This window comes from Oncorhynchus kisutch, linkage group LG26 (genome assembly GCF_002021735.2).
Source record: "Oncorhynchus kisutch isolate 150728-3 linkage group LG26, Okis_V2, whole genome shotgun sequence".
NCBI lineage: Eukaryota > Metazoa > Chordata > Actinopteri > Salmoniformes > Salmonidae > Oncorhynchus > Oncorhynchus kisutch.
The window spans coordinates 31,856,951-31,872,741 of record NC_034199.2 but is presented as its reverse complement, the minus strand read 5'-3'; the positions used below and the strand labels follow the sequence as shown (position 1 = coordinate 31,872,741).

Genomic DNA, 15,791 nt, shown 5'->3' with positions numbered 1-15,791 from the left:
GTTCTAAGTCCACAGCAATGCTTAAAATGCACCAGGAGACTACTTTTGAGGTCTGGAAAAAAATGTTGATTCTTGGGTGCAGTTACCATTTAATGCAAGTGCACACAAGCGGTTTGAGCTGTGTTTCTGTTGCGCTCATGTGATTGCAGAGGTTGCAAAACAAATGGCCACTGGATTGATGCAAATAATCATGAGATTCTTCTGCCAGGAAGGCATAGGCTACTTTGAAGAAGGTAACCAGAAAAAGGTTATCATTAGCATCATCGCTAACAGCTTCACAGGGCATTCCTGTGCCGTTTCACAATTTTCAGGAAAATACGAATCACTGATGAATTTTGTTCATGTCTAATGATTAACTTGGGCACATTAATGCGTTTTCTCATGAGTTCATTACATTTAGTTGATTTTCTACTAAGTTCACTAAAAACATTTATATTGGTGAGTTCTATTTTAATGTCTAGGTTCCGTGATTCCATCCGTGTTCTCCACAACGCAGATTTTAAAGAGCCCTAGATCAGATCAACACTGTAGACTCTCTGTCAACCTGCCATATGTCTAGTAAAAGAGACAGGCACATAAAGGCTGGATTGAATTGATATCACACCATATCAGATCAGCCTCCAAGATACGCTCACTTGTCCAACACATCGTACTGCAGGCGTTTGCTTCTCAAATCTTAAGAAGCATAAACTATATCTGACATGTGAGAAGTGTCATACAAACTGTGAGTATCTCCTGCCAGCAGTATCCAATTAGGGAGCTTTATACACTGTTTTATACAGTGAATAATATTGCTCTGATATCACTCCATTATACACACAATCAGAATATTATCTGTTCATAGTTTTTTTGATTAGGTTTAATATTCTTAATACCTTGTAGGCTGACAAATGAAGTATCTCCGGCTGTGTCCTAAAAGACACCATATTCCTTACACGGTGCCTATTGGGCCCTGGTCAAAAGTAGTGCACGACATATGGAATACTGTAGAGTGTCATTTGGGACACAACCTCCATGTTTACAAATAAAAGCCAGTCACGCATGACAGAGTTTAGAGGCAATTTGGAACCGATTAAAGATAGCTAAAGCAAGATTGAATAGAGGGTCAACAGTATTACGATAACACGCTAACAGCACTGTCTGACTGCTGTGTGAAATCTCATCATGTGGCACCCTATTCCCTTCATAGAGCACTACTTTTGACCAGGACCCATAAGGCGCTTGTCAAAAGTTGTGCACTATATGGGGAATCGGGTGCCATTTGGGACAGAAGTTCGATCTGCCTAACCCAGAGTACTTCAGGAAGTACTTAAGACAAATGCTTTTAAAAGTCTATTTGTCACTAGGAAGCATATAACAATTGAACCATTTTACAGGTTATATATTTGGTCATTCGACACTGGCATTATAATTCCTCTTGAAAGGGGTTACACATCTACCACACATTGCACTGCATGTAGGTTTATTTCAGTTCAGCATTTCACTTAAGGGTATAAAGGACTTTACGTAAAAAGGTTTTATGTAATAAAACCCTAGCTGCATGTCACAGTCTAGGTATATTACTGTACAGTAGAACTGCTTCTCTCCATCCACATTAGCACATGCCGATAGGACACCAATCCTTCTAACATTTAGGGGGATAGCAGCACAGACCCAGCCACTTCTCCAAGTGTTGGCTCTCACAGGCTTCTTCCACACATTAATGTAGACCGTCTATCTGTCTCTCTCGCAAAGTAATCTTCCTTAATTTGACTGCTATCTACTTTTTTCACAGTCCTTCCTTCTCTCCCTCTCTCTCTTGCACACTCCTTATTTTCTTAATCTATTTTATTTTTAATTTCTCTCTCCTTCTCGCTCCCTCCCTCACCCCTGTCTAACACTTGCTCACACCCTGACACTTCTCAACATTTGAATCCAAGGGGGTTCAATTACTAATTGGTCAACAAACTTCTCATCTCAAGACAATTTGTAGCCAGTGGCTAGCCCCTGACTGTGTGTGAGAGAGCTCCTTTTCCTTCTGGGCATGGTCTGCTCATATTACCAAAGGGAGTATTGACATGTGTCATGGTGGTGGACATCCAAGCCTCTGTCACCTGCTGCTGATTGGGATGATCACCAGTGTCAGGTGAAGCACAACTGCATAATCCTGCTATGATTTCTTGATTCGTAATACAATACACTCAAAAAGACACACACACACACACACACACGAACACGCACACACGCACACACACCACCTCCAACTGCAACAGCATGATGCAATTTAGACTGCTGGGGAGCTGGGGGTAAGGGACGGAGAGTGAGAGAGAGAGAGAGAGAGAGAGAGAGAGAGAGGGGGAGAGTGAGATACAATATCTCTGATCTTTATTCTAAGACTAAATCGTACATTGACCTACATTGTCATATACTGTATCAGTCAAAAGTAAGGACACACTGACACATTCAAGGGTTTTTCTTTATTTTTGCTATTTTCTACATTGTAGAATAATAGTGAAGACATCAAAACTATGAAATAGCACATGGAATCATGTAGTAATCAAAAAAGTGTTAAACAAATCAAAATATATTTTATGTTTGAGATTCTTTAAAGTAGCCACCCTTTGCCTTGATGACGGCTCTGCACACTCTTGGCATTCTCTCAACCAGCTTCATGAGACAGTCACCTGGAATGCATTTCAATTAACAGGTGTGCCTGGTTAAAGGTTAATTTGTAGAATTACTTTCCTTCTTAATGTGTTTGAGCCAATCAGTTGTGTTGTGACAAGGTAGGGTTGGTATACAGAAGATAGTCCTATTTGGAAAATACCACGTCGTCATTATGGCAAGAACAGCTCAAATAAGCAAAGAGAAACATTCCTTTAAGAGTTGAATGTCAGTCAATCCGGAAAATGTCAAGAACTTTGAAAGTTTCTTCAAGTGCAGTTGCAAAAACCCTCAAGCTCTATGATGAAACTGGCTCTCATTAGGACCGCCACAGGAAAGGAAGACCCAGGGTTACTTCTGCTGCAGAGGTTAAGTTCATTACAAGCCTCAGAAATTGCAGCCCAAATAAATGCTTCACAGAGTTCAAGTAACAGACACATCTCAAAATCAACTGTGGTTGAATTGCTGCAAAGAAACCACTACTAAAGGACACCAATAAGAAGAAGAGACTTGCTTGGGCCAAGAAACACGAGCAATGGACATTAGACTGGTGGAAATCTGTCCCTTGGTCTGATGAGACCCAATTTGCGATTTTTGGTTCCAAACACAGTGTGTTTACAAGACGCAAACTAGCTGAACGGATGATCTCCGCATGTGTGGTTCCCACTGTGAAGCATGGAGGAGGAGGTGTGATGATGTGGGGGTGCTTTGCTGGTGACACTGTCTGTGATTTATTTAGAATTCAAGGCACACTTAACCAGCATGGCTACCGTAGCATTCTGCAGCAATACACCATCCCATCTGGTTTGCGCTTAGTGGGACTATCATTTGTTTTTCAACAGGAAAATGATGGAAAACACACCTCCAGGCTTTAAGATGGCGCCGGAGAAGAAGGCTGACGTTTTACGTGTTCCTAACCAATTGTGTTTTTTTATTTGTTTCTTTGCATTGTTTGTAACATATCTTTTTATTTATTTTGCACATAAAGTTGCTGCTACCGTCTCTTATGACTGAAAATAACTTCTGGACATCATAACTGCGATTACTCACCACGAACTGGCAGAATCCTTTTTTTCCTTTAACGAGTCTGACGAGCCCAACGTGAATGACACGTCATTTTCATGAAGAGAAGGTGGAGAAAAAGGGTCCAGAGGGCGGGCTGCCTTCTGAGAATTCATAGGCGATCGAATAAACCCCCCACTGCCTTCCATTCTGCTAGCAAACGTGCAATCTTTGAAAAATAAAATAGATGATCTATGAGGAAGATTAAACTACCAACGGGACATTCAAAACTGTAATATCGTATGCTTCATGGAGTCGTTGCTGAACGACGACATTATCAACATACAGCTGGCTGGTTATACGCTGTATCGGCAGGATAGAACAGTGGCGTCTGGTAAGACAAGGGGCGGCGTACTATGTATTTTTGTAAATAACAGCTGGTGCACGATATCTAAGGAAGTCTCGAGGTTTTGCTCACCTGAGGTAGAGTATCTCATGATAAGCTGTAGACCACACTATCTACCTAGAGAGTATTCATCTGTATTTTTTGTAACTGTCTACATACCACCACAGATTGCTACTGGCACTAAGACCGCACTCAATGAGCTGTATTCCGCCATAAGCAAACAGGAAAAAGCTCACCCAGAAGCGGCACTCTTAGTGGCCGGGGACTTTAATGCAGGGAAACTTAAATCCGCCTTACCAAATTTCTATCAGCATGTTAAATGTACAACCAGAGGGACAAAACAATGGATCACCTTCACTCCACACAAATTGGAGGGCCTGTTGTCCGGACCTCTGGCAGTCTCTATGGGGGCGCCACAGGGTTCAATTCCCGGACCGACTCTTTTCTCTGTATATATCAATGATGTCGCTCTGCTGCTGATGATTCTCTGATCCACCTCTACACAGACAACACCATTCTGTATACTTCTGGCCCTTCTTTGGACACTGTCTTAACAAACCTCCAGGGCACGACAAAGCCTATTCCCCCTCAGAAGACTGAAAAAATTTGGCATGGGTCCTCAGATCCTCAAAAGGTTCTACAGCTGCACCATCGAGAGTATCCTGACGGGTTGCATCCCTGCTCGGCATCTAACCATAAGGCACTACAGAGGGTAGTGCGTTCGGCCCAGTACATCACTGGGCCAAGCTTCCTGACATCCAGGACCTATATACTAGGCGGTTTCAGAGGAAGGACCCCCCCATTGACCCCCATTTGTTTTTACACTTCTGCTACTCGCTATCTATTATCTATGCATAGTCACTTCACAAATTACTAACCTGTACCCCCGCACATTTACCCAGTATCGGTGTCCCTTGTATATAAGCCTCATTGTTATTATGTAATTTTCTTGTGTCACTTTTTGAATCGATTTTTAAACTTTAATTAATTTAGTAAATATTTTCTTCACTCTATTCTTGAACTGCATTTCACTGTAAGGTCTACACCTGTTGTATTCGACGCATGTGACAAACAAAATTGGATTTGAATAGAGGGGGGAATGACAGCAGACAGCAAGGCTCAGGGTTGAGGGAGCATATGAGGAGAAGTCAAAAGCTTCATCTCCGTTCAGAGTCCTGACTATGGTTCCGTTCTAAACGGAACCCTATTCCCTATATAGTTCACTACTTTTGACCAGAGGTTGGTCCCTGGTCAAAAGTAGTGCACTATAATAAGGTGCCCTTTGGAACGCAACCTATATAAGCCTGCCCTGCATGGACATAATGTAGAGCTATTGTGGCTCGTTTAACTTCAATCTGACCTGGCACTGGCTGACAAATGGAGCCGTCACTTCCCATCTGGGGCCTCTAGCTCACCTCCTGCTGCCCTGGCTGTCCTAAACACTGCCAGTCCTCTGTGCAGAGGAGAAAAGAGCACTACGTTCACTCCCCATGTTAAACTAAGGTCCCCATAAGTCAAACGTCCCCATAAAACATGCACAGTCTGGCGTCACCCTCCTAGGACTACTGGGACAATAGCGGACACATTTCCCGGTACCTCTCCATCCATTCTCAGTACAACTGTAATGTCTTTCTACTGTATCTGAACAAAACAACCTCCTAAAACAGAGAGAGACTGGGTATGGTAGCATCAGCCACCTACTGTACTAGGGCGACACACACACATTATTTCATGAATTGTCTCTATCCATACCCAGTCCTACTGTAAAAGCTATCTCTCTATCTGATACAGGTGGTCTGTCTATCTACCCTATCTGGACATCAGCAGTAAAGTTGTTTGCAGTTAGAGTCAGCAGTTTGACCAGCAGGAAATTCAAAGTATGAGTCCAACTGGGGATACTTGGAAGAACAATATTACTGAGCATAATGACCAGTGCTGAAAACTGTTGCAGTAAAGTATTGGGTCTGTAACTTAAAACCTCTTAAGGATCCACCCCTTTTTTTCAATTTTCACCTTTACATTTAAAAAAATATATATTTCACCTTTATTTAACCATGTAAGCTAGTTGAGAACAAGTTCTCATTTTCAACTGCGACCTGGCCACCTAAAATCACATACCCAAATCTAACTGCCTGTAGCTCAGGACCTGAAGCAAGGATATGCATATTCTTAATACCATTTGAAAGGAAACACTTTGAATTTCGTGGAAATGTGAAATTAATGTAGGAAAATATAACACATTAGATCTGTTGAAAGATAATACAAAGAAGATACCAACTTTTTTTGTACCATCATCTTTGAAATGCAAGAGAAAGGCCATAATGTATTATTACAGCCCAGGCTCAATTTAGATTTTGGCCACTAGATGGCAGTCGTGTATGTGCAAAGTTTTAGACTGATCCAATGAACCATTGTATTTCTGTTCAAAATGTTGTATCAAGACTGCCAAAATGTCCCTAATTGGAATATTAATAACTTTCAAGTTCATAACTGTGCACTCTCCTCAAACAATAGCATGGTATTCTTTCACTGTAATGGATACTGTAAATTGGACAGTGCCGTTAGATTAACAAGAATGTAAGCTTTCTGCAAATATCAGATATGTCTATGTCCTGGGAAATGTTCTTGTTACTTACAACCTCATGCTAATCGCATTAGCACACATTAGCTCAGCCGTCCCGTGGGAGGGAGACCAATCTGTAGAGATCCTTAAGATGATTTATTAATAATGCTGAAAGTATGAGGACAAATCAATAATGTATTTTTTTCAATAAACAAATAATGAATAATATGTCACAGCGGAAATCTCTACATCAAGTTTCTACAGTGAGATATCTACTGTATATCACCTTCAATAGAATGCTTCTACTTTACCACAACAAAATCTGCAGGACATGTCTTAGTGCAGCTCAATGCAACGACAACCAGAACCAACACAAACAGTCTCATCAACAAATGTCACAGTCTCATCAAGAAATGTCACAGACAAGACTCACAGACACAAATGACAAGCCTCATATTCTGAGAACATATGACATATTAAGCAATTCAGAAGCAAATTTCCTTTTGAAATGTCAGAAAGGAAAATTCATAAAAAAAGATATTAAAGAAAGGAATGAATAATACTCACTGTATTACATCCACGGTGTCCCTGTTCTGAAAGCCACACGTCACTGAGAGAATGCTTTGATACCATGCAACAGATTGGTAATGCTCAGAGCTATCTGAATGACAGTCATGACAGCCTGGTGTCTCAGACATGGTTAAAGAGGTGCACAAAGGATCCTATGCAATATGATATATACATGTATGCAGGACTGTTTTCATCTCATTTCAACCAGCGTTGTAAACATTGAAATTAAGGTAACACCAGAGTAAACTGCCTCCTCCTCAGTCCCAGATGCTAATATATGCATATTATTATTAGTATTTGATAGAAAACACTCTGAAGTTTCTAAAACTGTTTGAATGATGTCTGTGAGTATAACATAACTCATATGGCAGGCAACAAATTGAGAAGAAATCCAAACAGGAAGTGGGAAATCTGAGGTTTGTCGTTTTGAACTCAGCCCCTATCGAATTCACAATGGGATATGGGTTATGTTGCACTTCCTAATGCATACATAGTACTGATTATGTTGAAATAAACTGATGTGTTGATTCCATGCCACAATACGTTGACAAATGACTTTGAAACAACGTTGATTCAACCTGTGCTTTCCCAGTGGGATTGGTCTCTTCTTCTAGTATACAGTAGGTCTTCTCTGAGCAGGTCTCTTGAGAGATGTTCATTGTCCTATTTACAAAATGCACAAAGCACAGGGCACAATGCACATATCTACCACAAGAGGTTGGTGACACCTTAATTGAGGAGAACAGGCTCGTGGTAATGGCTGGAGTGGAATAGCTGGAATGATATCAAATACATTAAACAAATGGTTTCCATGTGTTTGATGCCATTCCATTTGCTCCATTCCAGCAATTAATATGAGCCGTCCTCCCCTCACCAGCCTCCATTGATATCTACACTATTATGTTCATGTTGTATGTGCTTCAGCCCTTTCCCAGTAACTGTGCCTAATGTGGTTAGGGATTATTTGAATATTGGGCTGTTTCTGCAACAAGCCTCTCATACATAATTGGAGCACATTGAGAGTGTTTCTGTTTCTTTTTCGGGCTGGAGATTCAAGTGCTTTGTTGGTGTTGATTTTGGGAATGAATTAGCACGGTTGTGATTATCTACAATGCATTCAGAAAATCAAATGAATGTGTGTAATAAAGGATTCTGAAAGTTTCCCAAACAATTAGTCACGGTTATATAAAACGCTTGGCTCTGTAAACGTGCCCAATAAAAGGTTTGCTGAAGTGAATATATCATGAAGGGCTCCCAGACTGACCCAGACTGACCCAGACTGACCCAGACTGCACTATGTGAACACAATAGGCCTGAAACACGCAGATGGATTTAATACATTTGCCTTCATATTGACCAATTTATATGAACAATTATCTTCCTCTAATATCTTCTCAGATGATTCCGATAAAAAGGACTGGATCACAGTTAAAAAGGCTTTATTTATTTCCAAGGTAGATTTGTTGTTGTGACTCGGCAGTCGATGATGTGTTTGTCTGGCTCCTCAGGTATTTACATCTGAACTCAGCTATTCACAATGGATACACAGTCACATCATCTCACATAGATCAGAGACATAATTACAGTTATTATATTAGTTACCTCAATGAATAAACGTACAGCTGACGTCAATACACGTTACACAGGTCGTACATGAATTGCCTCATTATTTGTATTATTGTGCAGAAGTTTGTGAGTTCGTTTAGTTTATTAGGATCCTCATTAGCAGTTGCTTATGCAGCAGCAACCCTTACTGGGGTCCACAAGTTTGTGTCCTGGTTCAGGAAGATAAATACAGAACTCACACTGTTGCACAAGCCGTGAGTTTGTTATAGCAACGCGTTGAGACAACAGGATGTTTGCTGTACTTATGGGCCCTTATTTATCAACATGAATTCTTTTTGTATACCTTCAAGAGACTTGACTGCAGCAAACAAACACAGTCAGATGTCATGTTGGAAGTACAGATGAAAAAGCCCCAATGCACCAAGAGCTACCGCAGCAATCACAACTCATACATATTACATCCAGAGTAGACTGGATCTCCTTCCTTCCCCTCTGTTTGATTCTGTGAACTGAAGTGTGTGTGTGTGTGTGTGTGTGTGTGCTCGCGCGTGCTGGGGGGGGGGGGGGTTAATGTAGTGAACACGTGTGTGTGTGTACTGAGGTGGGCATCTTCCACAACAAGTTTACAGAAGTGTGGTTAGATAAAAACTCCTTGTCAGACCTCGTCAAAGGAAACCGTGAAACCAATAATCAGCTGCCGTGGTTCACTGAACCAAGGAAGCCCCACAGTTTGTGCTCAAAGACAATGTTGATGTCATCATCAGAGGTATAATTTTGATACTTATTGCTGGAGAATAAAACAAGATTGTTTGATGATTTGATTTTCTACATGGCTGCCTGCTTTGTAACACATATAGTTCCCTGCTTTGGAATACTTGTCATCCTTGGAAGGATCTGATGGCATGTCAAATTCATCGAGGCAAAGCTTGTTTAATAATATATCTACTGCAAAGTCACAGCACACACACTCTCAAATATGAGTCTGATACCTCTGTTTATCCTGCAGGCAAATGTTTAGAATTTGAAGAAATCTAGAATTTGAGGAGTTCTAGAATTTGAGGAGTTCTAGAATTTGAAGAGTTCTAGAATTTGAGGAGTTCTAGAATTTGAAGAGTTCTAGAATTTGAGGAGTTCTAGAATTTGAGGAGTTCTAGAATTTGAAGAGTTCTAGAATTTGAGGAGTTCTAGAATTTGAGGAGTTCTCTGTGACATTTTACAGGTATTAAACAGTCAACAGTTGTGGTTTTCCTTTCCGAGCTTTAATCTGGAATACATTTTCCAAACACATGTTATTAATGATGATCTCATGGTTGAACCCTCCAGGTCTAATCCAGTCTATACAGAGTACAGTTGACTGTAAGCCTCCTGGAGATTTCAACAGCACAGAAGCATATTTCCATACTTCTGGTCCAAATGTATCCGACTATCCATCCTCTCAATCGGTGTCACACATAGATGAGACTGGGTTCAGAACTGGTGTATTTGAAAAAGTTAAAGTTCTGGAAGCAGAACCAACAGAAAGGCCTGTTTTCCATCTAGGAGCACTTTGTCAGGGTGGTAGGGACTCTTACCGCTGTAGCCCAGTTCTCCCTCAGTGTGTAACCATGACATGATCCTTATTATGACAGGGAATGGAACCTCACAACAGATTCATCACATTCTTCTCAAGTCATCTTTACTGAATTTGCAATGTGCAGTCTTTTCACATACTGTATCGCAGTTGTTGTTTCTACATTGTTTATTTCTCTCTCTATCTCATTGTTACTGTGCACCTGCAACAAGACAGCTCAGTGAGAGTGCCTTTTTGAATGTTCAATACCATAAGCAAGTGAAATAATATGACAACAAACTGCAATGAAAGCAGTGTGACCTCCATTGCCACATGGCACATTCCAATCTACTCTCTGTCATTCCTCCTCAATTCAATTTCTATCAACACTTGTTTTTTAAACGACTGCAGTCGCCTCAGTTTGAATCAATACCATTTCTCTATTTCCCCAACTTTGATAGTGCTGTCTGCCAGAGGTGGCAACATCATTGAAGCTCCCCTGAGCTTGGGAACGAATCTGAGTAAATCCACAGAGTGCTTCTGTGTGTGTGTGAGTGCGTGTGCATTCGTGTGTGTGTGCAAATCCACAGGGAGTGTAATTGGAAACGCACAGCGGAGGTGAACAAGATAAGTCCCAGGGGGGGGGGGGGGGGGGGGACTAAAAACACCACACTATAAAGGTCCTGCCTGTCACAAAGAGCCCATTTCAAATCTCCCAAAGCCATCTAAGGACAGGAATTCAAAGTTACAGGATCGGCATCTTTTCTACGAGCAAAATACAGTTACACTTTATGGGTGAAATGCACTGCTTAGGAATCAGTGGTGGATCAGTGCATTTCACCTCGGTTAAGGAGAGAGGGTTTGGCCAACCAGAAACAGAAAAGAGACAAGGATTATGGCCAACAGAAAAGACACATTATGCTGTAATGACACCAGGCAGGGATTGCTGACGTGTTGATGTGGTCTGAAGGTGAACCAGATATCCATCGGAGAGCAGTGAGAGAGGCTTAGAAGCTGCCAGTCTAAATCTGCGTCACAAATGGAACCCTATTCTCCCTGTGGGCCTCATCAAAAGTAGTGCACTACTTTTGATCTAGGGAACAGGATGCTATTTGGGACAGCTGAGGCTCCTGTCTCTCACAGCAAAATGTGACTTACACGTCCTCTGGTTGTGGATCTGCATCAAGTGTAGTTAAACAAGAAGAGCATCAGCAGAAAACACTACATCCCACACACCCAACTCCACCTACCCCACGCCACTCCCACCACACACACTGTCCCCATCCCTATCAATAACCGACAGAATATAAGAATATATACATGTAAAAGAGCCATTAAATGGAATTAGGTGCTAGCAATAAATTGAGAGCATTTCCCAACTTTGACAGTGATCCGAGTGCATTAAAGCAGGAATGCCCTCAGTGTTCCAGTTCAGTGGCCAGGCCTCCTCTCTGGGGTGTCATTACGCTGTTTTATCTCAAAGGGACACCTGGACTGGCCCGATACTACATCAACCTGTCTGTCTGTACCTCAGATGGCAGGGGAGTAAGAAATAAGGTGACATTTGGGACAAACGTCCTAACTTGGAAAAGTACACTGACCATTACCATAAAACCAGAAAAATTACAGAGAATGAGATGAGAATGTGCTGGTACAACACCTAATTTCATGACTTCAAAACACACAGTGGGAGGTAGCTACAGGAGAAGTGTGTCAGTGTTTTTTATGTTATCTTTGTTTAAATAGGCAAGTCAGTATAGAACAAACTCTTATTTTTGATGACGGCCTAGGAACAGTGGGTTAACTGTCTTGTTCAGGGGCCGAACAACAGACTTTTTACCTTGTCAGCTTGAGGATTTGATCTTGCAACCTTTTGTGTGACAGAGCAGCGGTGTGTGACAGAGCAGCGGTGTGTGTGAAAGGGCAGCAGTGTGTGTGTGTGACAGAGCAGCGGTGTGTGTCAAAGGGCAGCAGTGTGTGTGTGACAGAGCAGCGGTGTGTGTGAAAGGGCAGCAGTGTGTGTGTGACAGAGCAGCGGTGTGTGTGAAAGGGCAGCAGTGTGTGTGTGACAGGGCAGTGGTGTGTGACAGAGCAGCGGTGTGTGTGAAAGGGCAGCAGTGTGTGTGTGACAGAGCAGCGGTGTGTGACAGAGCAGCGGTGTGTGTGAAAGGGCAGCAGTGTGTGTGTGACAGGGCAGCAGTGTGTGTGTGAAAGGGCAGCAGTGTGTGTGTGACAGAGCAGTGGTGTGTGACAGAGCAGCGGTGTGTGTGAAAGGGCAGCAGTGTGTGTGTGACAGGGCAGCGGTGTGTGACAGGGCAGCGGTGTGTGACAGAGCAGCGGTGTGTGACAGGGCAGCGGTGTGTGACAGGGCAGCAGTGTGTGTGTGAAAGGGCAGCAGTGTGTGTGTGACAGAGCAGCGGTGTGTGTGAAAGGGCAGCAGTGTGTGTGTGACAGGGCAGCGGTGTGTGACAGAGCAGCGGTGTGTGTGAAAGGGCAGCAGTGTGTGTGTGACAGAGCAGCGGTGTGTGACAGAGCAGCGGTGTGTGTGAAAGGGCAGCAGTGTGTGTGTGACAGAGCAGCGGTGTGTGACAGAGCAGCGGTGTGTGACAGAGCAGCGGTGTGTGTGTGTGTGACAGGGCAGCGGTGTGTGTGACAGGGCAGTGGTGTGTGTGTGACAGGGCAGCGGTGTGTGTGTGTGGCTGGTCAGTGGTGTGTGTGTGTGTGTGTGACAGGGCAGCGGTGTGTGTGACAGGGCAGCGGTGTGTGTGTGACTGGTCAGTGGTGTGTGTGTGTGACAGGGCAGTGGTGTGTGTGTGACAGGGCAGTGGTGTGTGTGTGTGTGTGACAGGGCAGCGGTGTGTGTGACAGGGCAGCGGTGTGTGTGACAGGGCAGCGGTGTGTGTGTGTGTGTGACAGGGCAGCGGTGTGTGTGTGTGTGACAGGGCAGCGGTGTTTGTGTGTGACAGGGCAGAGGTGTGTGTGTGTGACAGGGCAGCGGTGTTTGTGTGTGACAGGGCAGCGGTGTGTTTGTGTGTGACAGGGCAGAGGTGTGTGTGTGTGACAGGGCAGCGGTGTTTGTGTGTGACAGGGCAGCGGTGTGTGTGTGACAAGGCAGAGGTGTGTGTGTGACAGGGCAGAGGTGTGTGTGTGTGACAGGGCAGCGGGGTGTGTGTGTGACAGGGCAGCGGGGTGTGTGTGTGACAGGGCAGCGGGGTGTGTGTGTGACAGGGCAGCGGGGTGTGTGTGTGACAGGGCAGCGGTGTTTTTGTGTGACAGGGCAGCGGTGTATGTGTGTGTGACAGGGCAGCGGGGTGTGTGTGTGTGACAGGGCAGCGGTGTGTGTGACAGGGCAGTGGTGTGTGTGTGTGACAGGACAGCGGTGTGTGTGACAGGGCAGCGGTGTATGTGTGTGTGACAGGGCAGCGGTGTGTGTGACAGGGCAGTGGTGTTTGTGTGTGACAGGGCAGCGGTGTGTGTGTGTGACAGGGCAGCGGTGTATGTGTGTGTGACAGGGCAGCGGTGTGTGTGTGTGTGACAGGGCAGCGGTGTGTGTGTGTGTGACAGGGCAGCGGGGTGTGTGTGTGACAGGGCAGCGGTGTGTGTGTGTGACAGGGCAGCGGTGTGTGTGACAGGGCAGTGGTGTATGTGTGTGTGACAGGGCAGCAGTGTGTGTGACAGGGCAGTGGTGTGTGTGTGTGACAGGGCAGCAGTGTGTGTGACAGGGCAGGGGTGTATGTGTGTGTGACAGGGCAGCGGTGTGTGTGACAGGGCAGTGGTGTGTGTGACAGGGCAGTGGTGTGTCTGTGTGTGTGACAGGGCAGCAGTGTGTGTGACAGGGCAGTGGTGTATGTGTGTGTGACAGGGCAGCAGTGTGTGTGACAGGGCAGTGGTGTATGTGTGTGTGACAGGGCAGCGGTGTGTGTGACAGGGCAGTGGTGTGTCTGTGTGTGTGACAGGGCAGCAGTGTGTGTGACAGGGCAGTGGTGTATGTGTGTGTGACAGGGCAGCAGTGTGTGTGACAGGGCAGTGGTGTGTGTGACAGGGCAGTGGTGTGTGTGACAGGGCAGTGGTGTATGTGTGTGTGTGTGCCAGGGCAGCAGTGTGTGTGACAGGGCAGTGGTGTATGTGTGTGTGACAGGGCAGCGGTGTGTGTGACAGGGCAGTGGTGTGTGTGTGTGTGACAGGGCAGCAGTGTGTGTGACAGGGCAGTGGTGTATGTGTGTGTGACAGGGCAGCAGTGTGTGTGACAGGGCAGCAGTGTGTGTGACAGGGCAGTGGTGTGTGTGTGACAGGGCAGCGGTGTGTGTGACAGGGCAGTGGTGTGTGTGTGTGTGTGTGACAGGGCAGCAGTGTGTGTGACAGGGCAGTGGTGTATGTGTGTGTGACAGGGCAGCAGTGTGTGTGACAGGGCAGTGGTGTGTGTGACAGGGCAGTGGTGTGTGTGTGTGTGTGTGACAGGGCAGCAGTGTGTGTGACAGGGCAGTGGTGTATGTGTGTGTGACAGGGCAGCGGTGTGTGTGACAGGGCAGTGGTGTGTGTGTGTGTGACAGGGCAGCAGTGAGTGTGACAGGGCAGTGGTGTGTGTGTGACAGAGCAGCGGTGTGTGTGACAGGGCAGTGGTGTGTGTGTGTGACAGGACAGCGGTGTGTGTGACAGGGCAGCGGTGTATGTGTGTGTGACAGGGCAGCGGTGTGTGTGACAGGGCAGTGGTGTTTGTGTGTGACAGGGCAGCGGTGTGTGTGTGTGACAGGGCAGTGGTGTATGTGTGTGTGACAGGGCAGCGGTGTGTGTGTGTGTGACAGGGCAGCGGGGTGTGTGTGTGACAGGGCAGCGGTGTGTGTGTGTGTGACAGGGCAGCGGTGTGTGTGACAGGGCAGTGGTGTGTGTGTGTGTGACAGGGCAGCAGTGTGTGTGACAGGGCAGTGGTGTATGTGTGTGTGACAGGGCAGCAGTGTGTGTGACAGGGCAGTGGTGTGTGTGTGACAGGGCAGCGGTGTGTGTGACAGGGCAGTGGTGTGTGTGTGACAGGGCAGCGGTGTGTGTGACAGGGCAGTGGTGTGTGTGTGTGTGTGACAGGGCAGCAGTGTGTGTGACAGGGCAGTGGTGTATGTGTGTGTGACAGGGCAGCAGTGTGTGTGACAGGGCAGTGGTGTGTGTGTGTGACAGGGCAGCAGTGTGTGTGACAGGGCAGGGGTGTATGTGTGTGTGACAGGGCAGCAGTGTGTGTGACAGGGCAGTGGTGTGTCTGTGTGTGTGACAGGGCAGCAGTGTGTGTGACAGGGCAGTGGTGTATGTGTGTGTGACAGGGCAGCAGTGTGTGTGACAGGGCAGTGGTGTGTGTGTGACAGGGCAGCGGTGTGTGTGACAGGGCAGTGGTGTGTCTGTGTGTGTGACAGGGCAGCAGTGTGTGTGACAGGGCAGTGGTGTATGTGTGTGTGACAGGGCAGCAGTGTGTGTGACAGGGCAGTGGTGTGTGTGACAGGGCAGTGGTG

The 15,791-nt window shown here is 45.5% G+C and overlaps 1 protein-coding gene across 1 annotated transcript in view; it reads right to left on the bottom strand.

Annotated features, from left to right (window-relative positions):
- The window catches only part of LOC109871099 (zinc finger protein 385B-like), a 154,909-nt gene that overhangs the window by 75,796 nt on the left and 63,322 nt on the right, over nucleotides 1–15,791 (bottom strand). The gene's annotated exons all lie outside the window — the stretch shown is intronic.